This window comes from Lissotriton helveticus, chromosome 3_1, assembly GCF_964261635.1.
Source record: "Lissotriton helveticus chromosome 3_1, aLisHel1.1, whole genome shotgun sequence".
NCBI lineage: Eukaryota > Metazoa > Chordata > Amphibia > Caudata > Salamandridae > Lissotriton > Lissotriton helveticus.
In genome coordinates this window covers 287,953,635-287,972,153 of record NC_136061.1, presented here as the reverse complement: position 1 = coordinate 287,972,153, position 18,519 = coordinate 287,953,635, and the positions used below count along the sequence as shown (strand labels likewise).

Genomic DNA, 18,519 nt, shown 5'->3' with positions numbered 1-18,519 from the left:
TTTTTAACCTTAAAGAAGGCTCATAAAGGAGTTAAGGTATGGCCACCAAATCACGATTCCGAGCCAAGGGAATAAACTGGATAACAAGGTGGGTAGTCCAATAAAAACACCTAAAATGGCAAATCCGGCCTCAACAACATTTTCAACAATCAGAGACACTGTGCCTACCCTGGCACACTGATCTGATTTCCTGACTAGTCCATTTTAATGGAACTTAGAGCACATGAATATTGGAAAAGCTGTAGCACATGGCTTCGGAACTGTCACCAAAGCACTGTCCAAAACAGCTGTGGGGACTGCTAGGGGCATATACAGCTGTTAGTGAAACTTCATAATGAGTCCCAATGTCGTCACATACCAAACATTTTTCCCAAAGAAGCAATCATCAGATATTCTGGTAGAAATGTTAGACCATTATCTATTACCACCCCTAATCCTACCTTTAATTCTATAATATCATTGTACAAGTAAACAATGATGTGGATACTAGCATTCTGGATTTCGTACCATATTATATATCATAAGGCAAACACAACAAGGTTATGGACGGAGTGCTGAAACTTTTCGACCACTCACCCCCAGTCAAGAGATCGGGCTTTAATCCATCGTTCTTTTGCTCACTATGCCACCCCAGTTTGGACCTAGCCATATGCAAATCAGTCTTGATCCTTTGCCCAGACATGGGTCCCTTGCTCTCTTTGCCTCTGGATTCAAGCTAGCATAGCCGATGAGGGGTGTTGCCCCGAAACCGGCCTCCGAATGCTTGTTTCCAGTCCATGGAGTACTTACGTTGGCAGTTCGGGTTGGGCTATTCCCATGAGGAGCAGGGTCAAGACTGATTTGCATATGACTGGATCTGAACTGGGGTGGAGAAGTGAAGTAAATAATGATGATGGATCTATCCGAGATCTAATAGTGCCTGGGGATGAGTGTTTGAAAAGTTTCAGCTCTCCGTCTATCATCTTATTGTGTTTTCTTTGTTCTCCCTAAGTTGGCAGGGTATGCCCAGATGTGGGTCCCTTGCTCACTTTGTCACTGGAATCAAGCTAGCCTAGCTGATGAGGGGTGTTACCCTGAAACCGGTCCCAGGATGCTTGTTTCTGGTCCAGGGAGGACCTGGCTTGGCAGTTTGGGCTGGACTGTTCCTATGTGGCTCAAGGTCAAAACTGATTTGCATATGGCTGGGTCTGAACTCTGGTGGCAAGTAAGCTAAATAACGATGATGAATTTAAACCAGATCTAATAGTGACTGGGGGTGAGTGTCTGAAATGTTTCAGCGCTCCATCTGTCATCTTATTGTGTTTACTATATATCACTAGGTTCATTAACCATCAAAACATTTTTCAAATATATCATCAATGTCTGGAGTTGCAAAATGGATCTTCCTCAGATCTAGTAGTTGTAAAGTTTGTTAAAAATCACTGCTCTAAAACTGAAATTACTAGGATTATGTGGTCTACTGAAGCCATTGTAAGGAAAATAATAGGCAGAGAAACACAAATAGCAACCTGGGTCATCCTACTATCAAATTAATCTAAACAAAAATATACACATATTTACCAAAAAATGTTTTAGCAACATGGCAGACCGTTCAACAAAATAAGTCACTTCCGAGGGTCTTCCTGCGCTCTTAATAATTTGAATTTAGGAATCAATATTTTCAAACATCTGATTTCACAGCGTCAGATTAACATTACAAATTCATTGACTCTGTACCCTACCCAAAATTCAGTAGGACTAATTCATAGCTAACCAAAAGCATACTAGGGCCTCTGTCGAAAGTGACATGGTGCTCATCTGCTCTTAGCACACGGCTGGAATTGAAACAAATTGAAGTCACAGTGGGAAGAATATGATCAATTTTCTAGATTCGCCTCAAGTTGTTTGCCATATAAAACATGTCATATGGAACCCTTAGACTTGCCTAATCTTCTCACATATGAAACTCAAGCAAAGCAGAGCTCTATGGGTCGCCTGGCTAGAGGATTAATAAACGTAGTTCCTAACAGCATACATTTAAAAAGCACCTCCATTAAGTTCAAATCAGAATTTATCCTAATAACCTTGTTAAGTTACATAGGGCAAAACAAAACCATCTTTTAATATTAAATGCTTACTTTCCTCCATCCTTAGTGAAGAATAAATAGGCTATTGAGTGGTACTCAATCAACTGGACTCCAAGCTGGATCACAATTTTTCTAACACAATTATAATCAATGGAGATTTTAATAATAATTTACAATACAACCATTGAGTGACCATTGCAGCAGATAATTTGGTGGTAGCTCTTAACGGTATATTTCCTGCTTATCAACCAGCAGAGCCCACTTTTAATTCAACTAATTCAAAAAGTATCATCGATTTTACTCTAGTGTATTTTGCCTCCATCTTTGTGTGTAAATTCTATCAAATATTAAAAAGGAAGGAAAGTGATCACAATCCGCAACAAATAACTGTATCAGTTAGTTATAATACTTTGAAGTCTGGCGTATTTCACTTAGATGACACTTTTTATTCAAAACTCAAAAATAATTCAGTGTAACACCAATGTTAAGTATAAATTTGTACAATTAAACAAACAACATTTTATTATGTTTTACTTGGTTCACGGATGCATTTGTTCTCAGCACCAAAGTGGTGCAGGGACTTGGGAAAATCTGCTATGGGAAATATTACATTTTTATTTCTTCCAAATTGAGAAACCGAGCTACCTTTTACTCTAAACACAGGGATCATCTAATCATTATAGCTAAATGGAAATATCAGAAACAGCTGGAACAATTGATGGATGGAAAGATAAAGAACGAAAGAAAGCGCTAGCTGTGTGAGATCTGAGAAAGCAAGATGCTGCTTGGTCTCAATTATATTTTTATTTTCAAGTTGGGAGCGTCAAATAATTTTGATCCCTAGTGAGAAGTAGTACGAGATCTCCTAAAGTCCTAAAAGAGGTCTTTTGCTGTTGAGTCTCAAAAATGACTGATGTAGAGGTGATGGTGGTGGGCATTGGCATATTTAACTTTATCGCACCTGTTACTAGCACTTCATTAATTGTAGTGATGATCATCCACTGGAAAGAACCTTGCTGGAGGAGTGTCAGTTATGGTTGGAGAGTATTTTCTTAAAGAAGACCGTGAGGTGGCCATCCAGGGTGGCTCATGTCTTCTATGACGAGAGTGAGACCTTCTTGCAGATCTCCCATCTGATCTTCTACATCGAGAATAGAAAGATCTTTTTCTAGATACTCTCCAAGATCCAGAGCATGTCTGATGTTTTCTCTTAGGAGATCGTGCTGTCATTGAAGGAGGTGTTTGTTGAGCTGATGGCAGAGGAAGAGGAGAAGCAGATTCTCCCAGTAGTCTTGGAGATGATAATGGACCGGGCGAAAGAAAGATTGAATGAATTGTCTCTGGAGTATTCCGAGAAGGTGACTAGGTTTGAGAATAATCAGTACCTGGAGTACCTTCTCTCTCTTTACGCAAGCTCTGAAGCCATCTGGGAGACATTTGTAATGGTGATTGAGATCTAGACCTAGATGCGGTTTTTGATGCCACAGAAGGTGGCTCTGATGTCGACTGTGTTTGATGTGAAATCGGTAATGATGTCTTCGTCAACTGAGAAGGTCTCAACATCAATGAACGCGGTCTCACCAGCGTTGGCGGTGTCTTCGATGTCGGGGGAAGCGGTCTTGCTGCAGACGGCGATGGTCTCAACATCCTATGGCGATTTGCCATGGACTGCTTCCACTGAATACCTGTCGATGGAGAACAAGTGGGCAGGTTACCCATTTTCGACGTCCTACTCCTCGACGTTGATCGGGAATGACGTCGCTCCTTGTGATTACTTTTCTCCTTGGATCTGCCTGTGGGGGGAGTCCTTGGAGCGAGAGGAGAGCGCTCTGATGAAAGAATGTCCTTCCCCATGATCTCTAGTAGATCCAGCAGCTTCCTCCTGCTGCTTCCCCTGAAGGCCATGCAGGCTGAACTTCGCTCTGCCCTTTAATGTTCTTCTGGAGAGTTTTTGACCGTGATCTTCAGAAAGACAGTGAATACAAACCATGTGTGGATCTATTTGTGCCATCTTCTTACCACGGGAAGGGCACTTCACTAAAAGTGAAGGCGGTCTAACAGAAAAATAACTCCTTTCTGTCAGAAAAGATGTAGAAAAACTCTAATCCAATAAAGATGTGAAGTAAAAGTCTTAAACAAGGTTTTAGGAAAGATTTCCACAGTTGTTAGACAAAAAAACAGAGTTCAGTGCCCCAGTATCCTGTTTCCAGGACCCTTAAAAATGAACTGACCTAACGGTCACCTGTGGGGCATGTGTGAGATGCTGGGTGTGCTGTGAGGTTCTTTTTTTTTTTTTTTAAACCTTTATTGTACAATGAAGCTCACAAATACGGGCCTACAACCCACCAGGGCTGGCCACCACATGGTAGAAAACATAATAACCGAAAATAAGTTCTTTACAGGATATGATATCAGGAGCATAGGGAAAACAATAAAAGACATCGAGCAATCAGAAAGAACAGGATAATAAAAGGTTAATTTTCTAATGCGGGGCGGGGTACAGAAGAACAACGGGCCGTGTAGGAAACAACCAGGGAGGAGGGGCCGCGGCAAGCCGCCATCTTAGGAACACAGAATGAAAAAGAAGCCATGCAAACATCGCTATCCAAAATAGAAACAAAATCGGAATATAAGGAAACGAGAATGGCAATAATCAAACCGCGCCCATCCATCACCGCCCCCACCCAAAGTGAGGAGGCATGATCAAAGGGCCCGCAGTGTAAAAACAATACGAAACGCACCCCGACAGAAATAAAGGGACCCTCATAAAGGAGGAAAAAGGGGAGAGAGAAAAAGGGATAAAAGAAGGGACTCCCACCAAACCATGCACCCCCAGGAGATAAAACAGGATAATAGAATCCGGCCAGCAACGTATCAAAAATCGATACCGAGTAACCCAGCGAGCCACAATCAGACACCCACCGGATTACAAAAGTCACAGAAACTCCCCAGGGGGACACAGGAGGAAACGGAGTCCCGAAAAAGTGAACACACAAGAGCCATAGAACAAAAAAAGGGAAAATAAGGGAGGAAAAAGACCCCCCAATGCAGACAGACCCCCCCAACCCACCCCGAAAGCCCACCCTGCACCCCTGCAGAAGGCTACGGCCTACCCCCCGGCAGCGTGCCTGTCGCCCTAAATAGAACCCGAAATATAGCGGAGCAAAGTGAAGTCGGAATCAAAAGACAAAAATGGGAAGGGAGGGAAGGGAACAGGGGATGGGAGACACACACACACACACATATACGGGGGAGGGCCGGGAGACAGAAGTAAACGTACCCCATCACCCGCCTGAAGAAGAACCAGGTACCCGGGAAGCCAAAAATCATCGGGTAAAGTCCAGGAGCAGTAGCCAGTCATACATAACCATACCGGGACATGTTGACCCTCCAAATCAGTGCAAGACTACCGCACACAGACTCCAGCATACATCAGCCCTGTCCTTGTTTGTCCAAAGTGGAAACTTCCCGATCCAGCGAGGACCAGGCCACGAAGAACAGGAGACAGACAGCAGGAAGATCCGACGGCAGTCCAGAAAAGGAACGGGAAATGAAACACGGAAGATCCAAGAAAGTCACTAAGTGGAGCAAACGATGCAGGCACAAGTCCAAGGATATGTCCAGAGAAACCGACCCATCTGGGCCAGAACAGGAGACATCGCCGGGCAGCAGCGGCCGAAAGGAAGCGGGAGAGTCATGAAGGTCCGGCCAAACAAAATCCAGCTCCCGGGCCCGAGAAAAAGGAGAGAGCGCAGGAGGAGGAGGCGCCATTAAGTCCCACACATCCGCAGACGCGGTCGTGACCGGAGCCAATCCCGCCAGGATAAGTCCAGCCGCACCCCGCGGCGGCGAAGTCGCAGTCAGCCGTGGGGGCCCCAGAGGCCCGTCGTGAGGAATCACCTCCGAAGCCATAACAGGCGCGGTTGTACAGAGTCGCCAGGAGAGCAAGGCGTCCAGGATCTCATTAAGTGTAGAAAAACCTTTACAGTGTCCGGCACCCGGGTCATGCGGCGGGCCCCCAGCGCTCGCCCAGGCCCGGCCAGGACACCCGGGGCCGGTCGCCATTTTGAGAGTCCAACAAGGCCGCTCGGTCGACAAACTCCGCCGGGGCGGCAGCAAGGCAAGTGAAGTCCCGCCGACCGGCAACAGAGCACCCCAGGCAGGAAGGAGGGCCACCAGAAGAAAGGGGTGCGCCGGCCGCCCAACGCCGCCGGTCCCGTTCTCCGAGCCCGGGCGGTAAAATCAAAATGGCCGGACCGGAGAACAAAGGGAGAGCAAGCCGGACACACAAGGAGCTCCGACAACGGAAGGCAGCGCCTCCAACACAGGTCTCCCTCCAACGGGATGCGGCCAGGAAGGACCTCCGGCCCACACGAACAACGGCCTTCCGATCACCTCCACAGCGCCCCAAAGGGGAGATCCGCAGGCTCTGTCCGGCCCGGGAGCCGGGAAGAAGATCCAGGCCAGTCCGCCCTCCACTCCCCAAGACAATCGGGGAGGCACTGCACCGGAACCACAGCAGCCAGGACAACCGGAGCAAGAGGTAAGTGCCTGCAGAGCGTTGTAGCACCAGCACACAGCAAAAGGGGCTTCCCGGGGCAGGATAACAACAGGATAAATGTGAAAACACAGGCGGGCGAACGGAGCCGAGCTAAAGCGCGGCCATCACGGTCGCGAGCTAGGCTCCTCTCTGCTGTGAGGTTCTTAAAGGAACAGTGTCAGTTTTGTTAAATAAGATTTTTCTAGCAGCATATTGGCTAATTCATTTCTTATTCCTTTTTAATTTTCTTTTTAATAAAAAGGTTTGTGAAAGATATCTGTGTTCACTTATAGTGACTTTTAAAAATAATTGTTTTCTTTTATAAAAATGAACATAAAAAATAATTTGGCTCCTAAGTTTATAGGCCGCAAATATGGATTTATTGGGTTAAAGTTTTTGGGAATATTTATATATATATAAAAATATATGTATTTTTTAACATCCTTCGGGATCCCTGCACATGGAACGGGACTATTCACTGATTATAGCTATTGACTAGGATCCTTTGGCAGAGACATGCCCATTTCCAGATCGAGAGGGAAAAAGAGTTTTTTTTATAACCTAGACAGTATGGGATTGCTACATTGACTGAGGCCTTTAATACTGATTCCAGAACTATTAGAATGATATCTAATTACAGTCTAGAGATACCATTTGAAGTCTTTTCTAAACCCTATCCTTGTATTGTATTGTAATTGCATTTATATAGCGCTTACTACCCCTGACGAGGAGATGGAGTGCTTTTTTTGGCGAGTTGCTCGCTACTCCGGGACCCATAGAGGATTAGTGTTGAATTAGTATAGTGAAACATGCAAGTAAATTTTAAGTGGTGGATAGGTTAGTCAGTTATTTGGATTTGGAAGGATAGCAGAAGGATAGAAGAGGAAAAAAGATTTGTATTTATATAGCTCTTGTTACCCCTGGTGGGGTGTTGAAGCACGCTACTCCGGAAACCCATAACGGATTAGTGGTGATTTAGTATGGTGAAATATGAAAGTAATTTGAGTGGTGGATATTAGTCAGTCATTTGGAATGAGAAGATTAGCGAAGGGATAGAAGGGAAAGAAACGTTTGCATTTGTACAGCACATGTTACCCTGATGGGTGTTGAAGCTCTTTTCTGGCGAGTAGCACGCTACTCCGGAACCCAGAAAGAATTACTGTTGAAAATTAGTATAGTGAAATATGAAGTAATTGGAATGGTGAAAATGTTATCCAGTTATTTGGATAGAGAAGGGTAGGTGGCGAGATAGAAGAGGGAAAGAGGTTTGTATTTATATAGCGCTTGCTACCCCTGATGGGGTTTTAAAGATATATTGAGAGAAGTATAGGCTGAGAAATAGGGCAGTGCATTGGAAATGCCAAATTAGAAGAAAGTGATAAACATATAGATCCATAAGTACATTGAAAGTATATAGATGCATAAAGGAGGTAAGTATATGTAGATTAAAGATATTGATAGAGGTATAGGATGAGAAATAGGGTAGTGCATTTGATATGCTTTTTCAGGAGAAAAGTAACAGACACACAGATCCAAGTACATAGAGGTAAATAGATGCACAATGGAAGCAAGTACATGTACACCAAAGATTTTTTTACAACATAATTATTCTACATGTTTATACAAAGCAATACACAAAGATAGGTACATATCTATCGTGAAAATAAATGCTTGTATACAGAGGGATATGCTGTAAATTTCTGTTTGCATATGGTGCTTATATGGGGAAGAGCCAATTCTGAAGTAGTTTTCTGAAGATAAGGTGGTTGTTGGTGGATCTTCTGTTGGGGGGCAAAGAGTTCCATAGTTTGGCTGCTTGAACAGAGAAGAATGTGTCACCAATGGAGTTTTTCTTGTATCTTGGGATTTTGAGGCAAGATGCCCCTTTAGAGCGGAGGTTCCTTTGTTGAATATGTTTGGTGATTTTATCCCTGATGAAGAGCGGTTCCTTTCCATGTATTGCTTTGTGGGTGATACAAAGTAGCTTGAACGTGGATCTTCTGGCAACCGGTAACCAATGCAGGGTTTTCAATGCAGTTCTGAATCCGTTGTAGTCTTTTCATGGTTGTTAAAGGTGATCCGTGGTAGAGGCTATTGGCGTAATCGAGTTTGGACAGAACAAGGGAGAAGGTAGCTTGGACTTTGTGTGGAAATCCCAAATGAGGGAAAATTTGTTGCAGTGTTTTTATAGTGACAAAGTTTAATCATGCTAGTTTGTCCACTTGGGCATTCATTGACAGCTTGGAGTCCATGGTCATTTTGAGGTTTCTTACTTCCTTTAGGCGGTGATCCCAGTTCATCAGGCCAGGCGGTAAGTGGGTCATACTGGTTCCGATCGTCACACACGAGTATTTCCGTTTTGGAAGCATTCAATTTGAGATGGCTCCAAGTCATCCACTGATCCAGGGCTCTGAGACAACTGAAAATTGGGGATTTTCCAATGTCTTTGGGGCATTACTGTTGAAGGAGTATTTGCCTGTCATCTGCATAGTTATAGCACGTGGGGTAAAATTGATTGATCAGTTCCGGTAATGACTTCATGTAGATATTGAAGAGCATGGGCAAGATGATAGAGCCTTGAGGGACCCCTGCTTTTGTGGAGTATGTTTTGTACGAGAAAGGTGGGGTACGGATGACATTAGTTCTGTTTCGATGGGAGCATGCAATCCAGTCCCCTCTATGCAGGCTTCATAGAGTCTTTGTTACAGAGTGTCATGGTCAACCGTGTCAAAGGCAGCCGAGAGGTCCAAAAGGAGTAGCGCAGCAACTCCGTTGTGGTCTACTGTATTCTTCAGGTCATCCCAGATGGCAAGGAGGGCAGATTCAGTGCCTCTTCCTGGACGGAATTCTGTTTGGAAGTCTGAAATCTGGGTGAATGCTGCTCTTTCTATCAGTTTGCCCAGGAAAGGTCCATTTGTAATGGGTCTGTAGTTGTCAGGGTTCAGCTGGTCCAAGTTTGTTTTCTTCAGTAAAGAGTGTATGTGTGACTTTTTGAGTTCTTCTGGAAAAATTCCAGTAGTTAAGGAATTGTTGATGATTCATTATACTGGAGTGACAGCAGAGGTTGTTAAAAGAATTGTCTTGAAAGTTTGTGGTGGACAGGGGCCAGAAGGCCTGCCGGCAGGCCTGCTTACTATGATCAGGTCCATAAATTCATCGTGTGAGATGTGTTGGAAGGAATGGAGAGGATGGGTTAGAGTATTCTTAGATTGTTGTTTTGTACAAGAGTCAGTGCTGGTGCTTTGTTTCTGTTTTAAGTATTAGTCCAATGTGTCTGCTTTGTCCGTGTTAGGATTTGCCAGTCTGTCTGTGAAATCTTGAGTAACAGGATGAGTTCCTTCTTAGGCAATTTGGTTTGCGAAATTCATTGAGTATTTTTCGTTTTTAAAACAAATTTTATTTGTCAAGTTGCACATATATTGCGGCTCTGCACCCCAGAGACAACTGCTCAATTTAACTATACTGTTATAATGACTTTGACTTTTGCGCTTAATATTCAAACACATATTAACAACACCTCCCACCTCCCTCCACCCCCCTCTGATCGCGCCAGTTCCACATAAACCTGTCCACCACTTAGAGATACAGCGTGAGGGGCGAGCCCCTCCGAGCCCTCCCGCAACATGCCTCCACAGTCTAAAAGTAAGCGTATGTATTATCCTGACAAATGGACCTCTACCCCCGGTGGTGGGTCCAACAACAGACCCCGATAATCCGCCCACTGTTTCCAAATCTTGTAGTGTTTGCACGGGCACCCCCTAGCCACAAAAATAGGTTGTTCTAGCCCTATGCAGAAGTCTAGCCATTCTTACAAGTGGCCGCCGATGGGGCCCTTGGTGCCTTCCCTGCCCTGGTAATATCCCTTTTCGCCAGTGTAAAGCCCAATTGCATGAGGTGTTGCTTATAGATGTTACCCCCTATCTCCTCCATAACATGCAGTAAGGCCAGCTGCGGCATGCGGGGGAGTTCCCACCCCAGAACTTCTGAAAGACAGGAATATACACCACTCCAAAAGCGACCAAGAGACGGACAGCTCCAAGCAGTGTGAATAAATTGACCCTCCTCCCGATTACTGTGAAGGCTCACAGAGGAGGCGATCGGCCCTGCCTTCCACAAGCGCACTCAGGTAAAATAGACCCTGTGTAGATACTTGAACTGCACCAGGCAAAGGCGCATCGCTATGGCCGCCCCCGTGGGGCGGCTAAGGCCTCAGTCCAATCCTCCTCCTCCAGTGTGCCCATATCCTCCTCCCAAGCCCTCCGAAGCCTCTGTTGCCTGGGGGAGCAGTGAGTGACCCGGTATTGATAGATTTGAGAGATTTTCCGGTCAGTTAGATCTCCCATGAAGACCTTCGTCTCTAAAGGGCTGAATTCCGGCAGTGACTCCAGGCCCTCTAAGCTAGGGGACAGGGCATGTCTAAATTGCAGGTAACGGTAAAACTAGGATCGCTGCATCAAGTATTCTTTCTCTAGGTCTTGAAAAGATTTGAGCGTCCGGCCCTTCATGACATTGCCAAGGACCGAGATACCTATCGGGTACCAACCCCGGAAACCCTGTAGGGCTGCTAGCTGAGGTAGACGCCCGTTGTCCCAGAGGGGGGGTCTCACGGGTCAAAGTGTTCAACCTACTCATTCGGCGTAGAGCTTGCCTCCAAATCAGAAACACCACCCGCGTGGCCGATGGCAGCGACCCCTGCAGCGGCAACTAATATAATATCGTATGCAGGGAATGGCGCCCATGAGCTGCCGCTCAACTGCATATGCTGGGTTTCCCCTGTCGCCGTACCACCACTCGTTAAGAACCAGTAAGTGTGAAGCTTGATAATACGAGAGGACATCGGAGGACGCCAGCCCCCGCAGTAGATGGACAGGAAACATGTGCGCAAGGCCACCCGCACCTTCCCTTCTGCCACAGGAACTGTCCCAGTGCTGCGTTCACTTGTCTAAACCATCCGGGTGGGATCTGGTATGGATGGTTCTGTAATTGGTAGAGGAGTCGGGTAAGCGCCACCATCTTAAAAATCGCTGATCGGCCATACAGGGACAGAGGCATACGGGACCAGGACTTAAGATCTTCCCGGGTCTGCTCCCACACTGGGACCAGATTGCGTTAACAAGGAAATTGCAGGTATATCTGATAGAAACACGCCCAGGTGTTTCAGACCCCCTGCTGCCAGCTGGACCGAGGACGAACATGCTCCCACTCCCGTCCGATCCCCTAGAACCCATTGTGTGGACTTACGGGGTTACATGTAGAGTCCCGAGGTTTCCCCAAAAATTAGCAGAATGCGCAATAGCCGTGCCCCGTCCTATCCATAGCTGTAAGAAAGAAAAGGACATCGTCTGCATATAATGCAATCCTATCAGACAGACCCGGCGCTCATTCAAATCCCCGGATCTGAGTGTCAATGCGCACCCATGCAGCCAGAGGCTCCATAGCTAGCGCAAACAAGTATGGGGACAGGGGGCAGCCCTGCCGCGTACCCCGCCTAATAGAAAAGGATGAAGAAAGTGCCCCCGCCACCCGCACCAACGCTGTCAGATCTGTGTAAAGTAGCGTTAGGTAGGAAAGAAAGCGCGGGCCGAAGTTGAGCCTTCACAGCAAGGAAAAAAGGTATACCCAGCTCAGGGAGTCAAACGCCCTGTCCATATCGGCCAATAGCAGTGCAGCCGGCTCCCCCAGTTGCCTGATTGCCGCCACTGCCACTTGCGCCCGCCTGATATTGTGCCTGGTTGCCCTCCGGGGCATGAACCCAGCCTGGTAGGGGTGCACCAGGGTGGAGATGTGGGGCAGAAGATGGTTGCCCAACGCCTTGGCCAGAACCTTCGCCTCCACATTCAAAAGGGAAATAAGACGATACAAAGCATGTTGCTCTGGGGACCTGCCCGGTTTGTGTAATACCACCACCTCCGTGTGTCTCCAGTCCAGGGGGAGCGAGCCTCGCTCCCATGCCTCTTCTATCACCGGTCTAAAATGAGGGGCCAATTGTATAAAAAATTGTATAAAAAATTCACTGCGAAACCTATTAGGTCCATGCGCCTTCCCGGGGTGGAGTTCTCCTACTGCAGTGCCCAACTCCTCATCTGTCAGTGGTAGCTCCAATTGTTCCTGCACCTCAACTGTCACGGCATTGGGCGGTAAATCATCAATAAATTTATCTATGACGGCAGCTGAAAGGCATTCTTTCAGAGCGTGAAGATACGCATAATAAACCGCAAAGTTTTCTGCAATAGCCGGGGGGGGAGGGGTCGATAATTGGTTCTCCCGTCAGGCCCAGGACTCCCGGTAGGGCCTGGGAATGGAAGATACTCTTGCAAAGTCGATGCAGTATCTTGCTGGACATGTCGCCCCATTGATACACCCTGCTAAGTGTCGCCAGCCATGCTTGGCGGGTCTCATCCATTAAGAGGGCTGCATAATTTTGTTGTGCCAGTAACAATTGCCGGCTGATTGGGCCCCCCTCCACCTCCCAGCTCCTACGTTCGAGCGCCTCAATTCCTGCCTCCACTCGCAGTAGCGCCTCCCTATGCTTCCTACACGCTGCTGCGCACCAGGAAATATCCACCCATCTCAGTGTGGTTTTCAGCACCTCCCATAGTGTCTCAGCACGGGAAACGGACCCCACGCTAGCAGTCAGGTAGTGATCGATGGCTTAACTCATGTGTTCCTTATAGTCCTCCTTCTGCAGATGCCAAACAGACAGACGCCACGTGAACGGCTGTCGCCCTCAACCTATCTGAAGCGTAAGGTTCACCGGGGAGTGATCTGACAGGCCCGGGGCAGAATGTCCGCTCCCACTACTTAACTCACTGTTGCCCTGGGGACAAAGAGATAGTCAATTCTGGAGTACGAATCATGCACTGCGGATAAATACATGAATTCCCGACTATCCCAGTGGTGGCGCCGCCAAACATCCGCCCAACCAAGCCCTGTCACTAGGGAGGTCAATTTCGTGGGACGACCACTCTCCAGACCGCCCCCACCCCGCCTTCTATCCAAGCCCAACTCCATGACATAATTCCAGCCCCAACCGACCACCGAGAGCGCATCTGGCCTATCCGCCCAGATGGTCATGATCTGCTCCACCAGATTCCATTGCAGGGGAGGGGGAGCATAAATACTGCCCAATACCAGGAGATCATTCCCAACCTTGTGGAGAAGTGTGGCTCAATGGTTAGAGCGGCAGACCCTGATGCATGCATGCGGGAGCGGTACACAACCCCCAAGCGGGCGGGAAACAAAAGAGCATAGGGGAGCTTGAGATCTCTCAAGCTGGCCTTCGCCGCCATAAACGATTGTCGCTGCTGCTGCGCCTGCCGCGTGTAGTTCTGGAAAATAAGGATGTGTGCATTGTTATAGGTAAGAGGTTCCTTGGCTCGAGCCTTCTTCAAGATGGCGTTGCGATCCAGATAGTTCAAGAGTTTCGCTTTAACTGTCTGCTGGCAAGCCCCTGGCGGAGGCTTCTGCATGAGCGCCCTGTGGGCCTGTTCCACAACAAAGCAGTGGGAGAGAACCCCTGGGGGAAGCCAACACTCCAGTCACTGTGTTTGGAAGCATTCCATGTTGTCCCCCTCACAGCCCTCCGGAAATCCAACGAAGCACCGCACCGCAACACTACCGATCCCCGTCCAGTCAAAGGACCCCAGGCATCTACATGCGGGCTCCACTCCTCTGGCTATCAACCAGGTTCGCGGGGGAACCAACGACCAGCCCGCCGCCTGCACCGTTGCTATGTTGATGCCCCAGCCTGGCTAGAGCAGGCAACTCCCTGGCTTCTCACGGGGCACTTCCTCCACAGGGCCGGCTCCTCTCGGCGGCCGCAGCACCGCTGCCGAGCCTCCCACGGCGTCGAGACTGGCCCGGGTGTATGCCGCCGTGCTCCGAATGCGGCAGAGCTGCTCAAAGACCAACACCAAGTCGGACAGGATAGTTGTACAGGATATTTCGGGGCTGGACGGAGCGCGCTCAGAACACAACCGCCATTATGGCTTGCCAAGCCACACCCCCAAATTCATTGAGTATTTTATAGAATTCTTTATTTGCACATATAGCATTTTAAATTTTGTCCGAGTAGTACCTTTTCTTAGCTTTTTTGATAGCTGACTTGTATAATCTGTTAATTTTCAGTAGTTGAAGTTTGGCATTTGTTTTGAGCCAGGTACGTTGCAGCTTTCTAATTTGTTGTTTTATGTCTTTTATTTCTATGTTTCCCCAAGGCACTTTTTTAGGTCTCGGCCTGTCGAAAAGCAGCGCATGCAAAGTGGCACACGTGGACAGGAGCTGTGCACTCCCTACGCGTGCACATCTCCTGTCAGCGCGTGCCAACTCCTGTCTCCCTTCGGCAGGGAAACCGGTGGCACAGCGCGCGCATTGCGTGCTTTCACTTTCTCTCCACCCCTCAGCTCAGCCGCTCCTTGTTTAACAGCAGTTATGCACCCGCAGTGTGCATGAACTGTGAAATAATGCCTTTCTGATGACCAAGTGGTGCCCCATCGCAAATTATCTACTCGAGGCTGATTCGACCCTCATTTTGCTTACATTTGACTACTAAAAAATGTAGAAATGTTCTACTCCAATGCAACAAAATTTTAGTGCTTAACTTGCAAAGTCTATGCGTGACGTATAGGGGGGTTTCGCGCGGGCGCGTGCATGTTTGTGGCTGTGGTATCACTTTGCGTTGATGCATTTACAGTGTTGTCTTTCAATTGAGTGCAATATGTTTCTGTGGCAGTGCTGGCAAAAAAAGAAAGCCATCTCGATTAAGGAGGACCTGGCAACTATTCTTATGCCAAAAGTGCGTTAGGGACCAACCCCATCAAATCATCTCGTGCTCCAGTACAGATTGCCTAAGTTAAAAAATAAATGTTGGGCAATGCCAACTTGCCTGCCTTGTACTTTAAGATCTCAGAGGGGAGTTACCTAGGGAGAGCCACTTTCAGTGGGAAGAGGTGGGTGAGTGCACCTCGGGGGAGCCAGAGTCTCGAGTGTGAAACCACGCCCAGACATAAGGAGCAACTTCTACTGCTGACAGATCTAAGCTGGTTATTTTTGCAGTAATTAAATACTTTTTCATATTACCAAAGCCATAATGTAGAGCCAACACCACAGAGTAAACCGCCGCGAAATGCTATGACCCTATATTGAGCACGTTAGTGGTTGCAATAGGCAACTAAAGCCATATGCTAAACGAGACCTGTTCCTGCACCCGTATGTACCAATACTACTAAACTCAATGAACTCATATTAACCATAGAAGAACAAAAAAACAAGTGCTAAACCTGGAAATAATTAATTGTACGAATTTGTGCTGTATGCAGCTGGGCACTTTACTCGAACTGGCAATTGTGGCGCCGCGGCCAGGGCGACTGACTCCGGAATCTGGGGATCACGGTTCGATCCCCGGCACCGGCGGCAGATTAGCCCAGCACCATGTGACTCTGGGCAATAGCTTGCTTAATCTTCCCGACGGCCCCCAGCGCCTAGAGACCCTAACGGGTGATTGTGCGCTTTACAAATGTGGATATTATTATTATTATTATTATTACCTGCACATTACACAACTATCTCCACAATAAAATATTTTACCCCACCGAACAATTTCCACAATTGCAAACCTGTGACCTACAGTGTCTTCAGCAGGGATACTAACCCACTCAAGATATATTATGATTATTCCAATCTGAGATCAGAGATTACACACAAATCTCTGTACCACGCACATTATCAACCTGCCTTGCTGCAAGGGTGGCCAGCCATCTCGTTCTCTGCAGAGTCGTCCCACTATTCACTCTTTATTCCTGATAAATGGCACCTAACGCCCCACGTTTTTCAACTCGTAGGACAAGAAAATTTGGAGCTGCTAGGTGGGGCACCTCGATCAGCGAGATAGGGTGTCCAACTTTCACTCATCCAGACCTGAATGAGCTGTAAAAGAGGTGGCTCTCGATGGTTGGGCAGGAGGAGCTTCAGCATGGTGGGGTCCATTCACAATGCAGTTTAAGGAGCATGTTTACATTTATAGATAGATGTATGTGGAATCCTGCAGTACCACATCCTTGAATGTGTGAATGAAACCATGCTGGGGGTTAAATTTGCCATTCTCAGAAAAAACATACTGGTAATTTGTTCACATGTTGCTGTTTTGGGAGGGTCGAGAACTGATAGTTGCATAAACGTGTATAAAACCCAGACTATTCATTTTTTACATGGCAATTATCGATCTGGTTTAACAATTATTTAATAATACTTTAGACAGCTCCCAAATACTTAATTTAATAATAATTTGGCCAGCTCCCTAATACTATTTAAGTCATTTCTATTTGTTATTTTAAATTTATACTTCAATGAGGAAAATACTGTACTAATTTACCCAATTTCTTTTTACTGACCATGACAAAAAATTAAAGCCAGGATGTAACAAGCATTGGCAATGCAATAGGTCTTGCATTTGCGAGAGTTTGAGCTATTGGCATTGTAAATGACAATGCTTTTTATTTATGTGTTTTGAAAACGTGCAAGCCGTGTTTATAGTCCTTGCTTACGAGAAGCAAGTCTGGCAGTAACTGCGCCTCTTTTACTGCCAGCCCTGCTTCTATAAGTACAAAGTGCGTATTTACACACCGTTTTCAAGTTTTCAAAACACATAAATAAAAGGCGTTGTCATTTACAATGCCAATAGCTCAAACTCTCGCAAATGCGAGACCTGTTGCATTGCAAATGCTTGTTTCTTTTGTTCTGTTGTGTGGTTTTGAGTGGTATCAGGATAGCAAAAGCTTCCTGTAGCCACTCATATAGATTTTGAACAGAATGTATGTTTCCAGATTTGTACTGGATGTTAGTTGTGTTTCTAAGTGTTCCAAATTGAGTTTGATCCACGGCCCATAGGTGGATGGATGTAAGGTAGTTTTAGGTGAGTCGCTAAGTGTTGTTTTATGTTGGAAAGCAAGCGAGTGGTGGTCTTGTAACTCAGTTCCCCAGTCCCATCTAATGAATCTGTGGGTCCAGTTGATGCCAGAACTAACAACTGAAACGTTTGATTGCGATGGGACAGTTTCCATATAGGGGGCCTTTCTCCCCCTGAGCTGACTTTATGAATTGGCTCATCAACACTATAATTTTCCACTTTGGATATTGAATGTTATCCTTGTTTACTTTCGATGGTAGGTTATGGGCCTCTTGGAATTTTGAACATTTGTAATGGATTGTCTATCACAAGGCCTGAAACCCATCGAGCTGCCCAGCATTGCAGCCAGGGTGATAAGCAATAGGTGGAAGTCAGTTTGGTAATTTGTAGTACACTCACTGGCCTGTCTGCCCCTTTGAATGGCTTCACTATATAAATTCTAGTGTGATTCCATGAGATTACTAAGGCTTCCGAGGGCTTGGAGTTGTTCTGTATAGGATAACATTGCCTGTATTATTATTACATTTTTGGTTGGGGTCTTATTTTGCGTCCCTCAGAATGGGCTCCCCGATGCTTTGTACAACGGAAGTATACACTTCTTAATGGATTACAAATGTTAGGCATGTTTTTGAGGGGATAGAGATGTTTCGAGTGGTACTTCTACCTTGAGACTGGTCTTATTGTGAGTTCGGTGGCTGATGGTTGACGCACCTCTTTCTTGCACCGCTTTGATGGCCGTCCAGGTGCTGCTGCCCCTGTCCTTGCTGCCATGACCAATGTTCTGCGGGATCACAGAGCGGAAAGGCTCTGAAAGGCTTCTTGATGTGTTGGACACATTGTTCAGGAGCCCGGTGAAAGTGCCACTTTTTGCATTACAAGTGAATGGTTGGCACCGATAACCTGTTCTCCCTTTCGATTGTTGCACTGTCCTCCACTGAGTTGGAAAGTACTGGTCATTGATGCCAAGTCCAACCTGGTGTCACTTTACCCTGAGGTGGTGACATTTGTTA

General features: G+C 46.6%; 1 protein-coding gene across 1 annotated transcript in view; it reads left to right on the top strand.

The window, feature by feature from the left end:
- The window catches only part of BRIP1 (BRCA1 interacting DNA helicase 1), a 1,630,984-nt gene that overhangs the window by 213,493 nt on the left and 1,398,972 nt on the right, over positions 1-18,519 (top strand). The window lies entirely within an intron of this gene.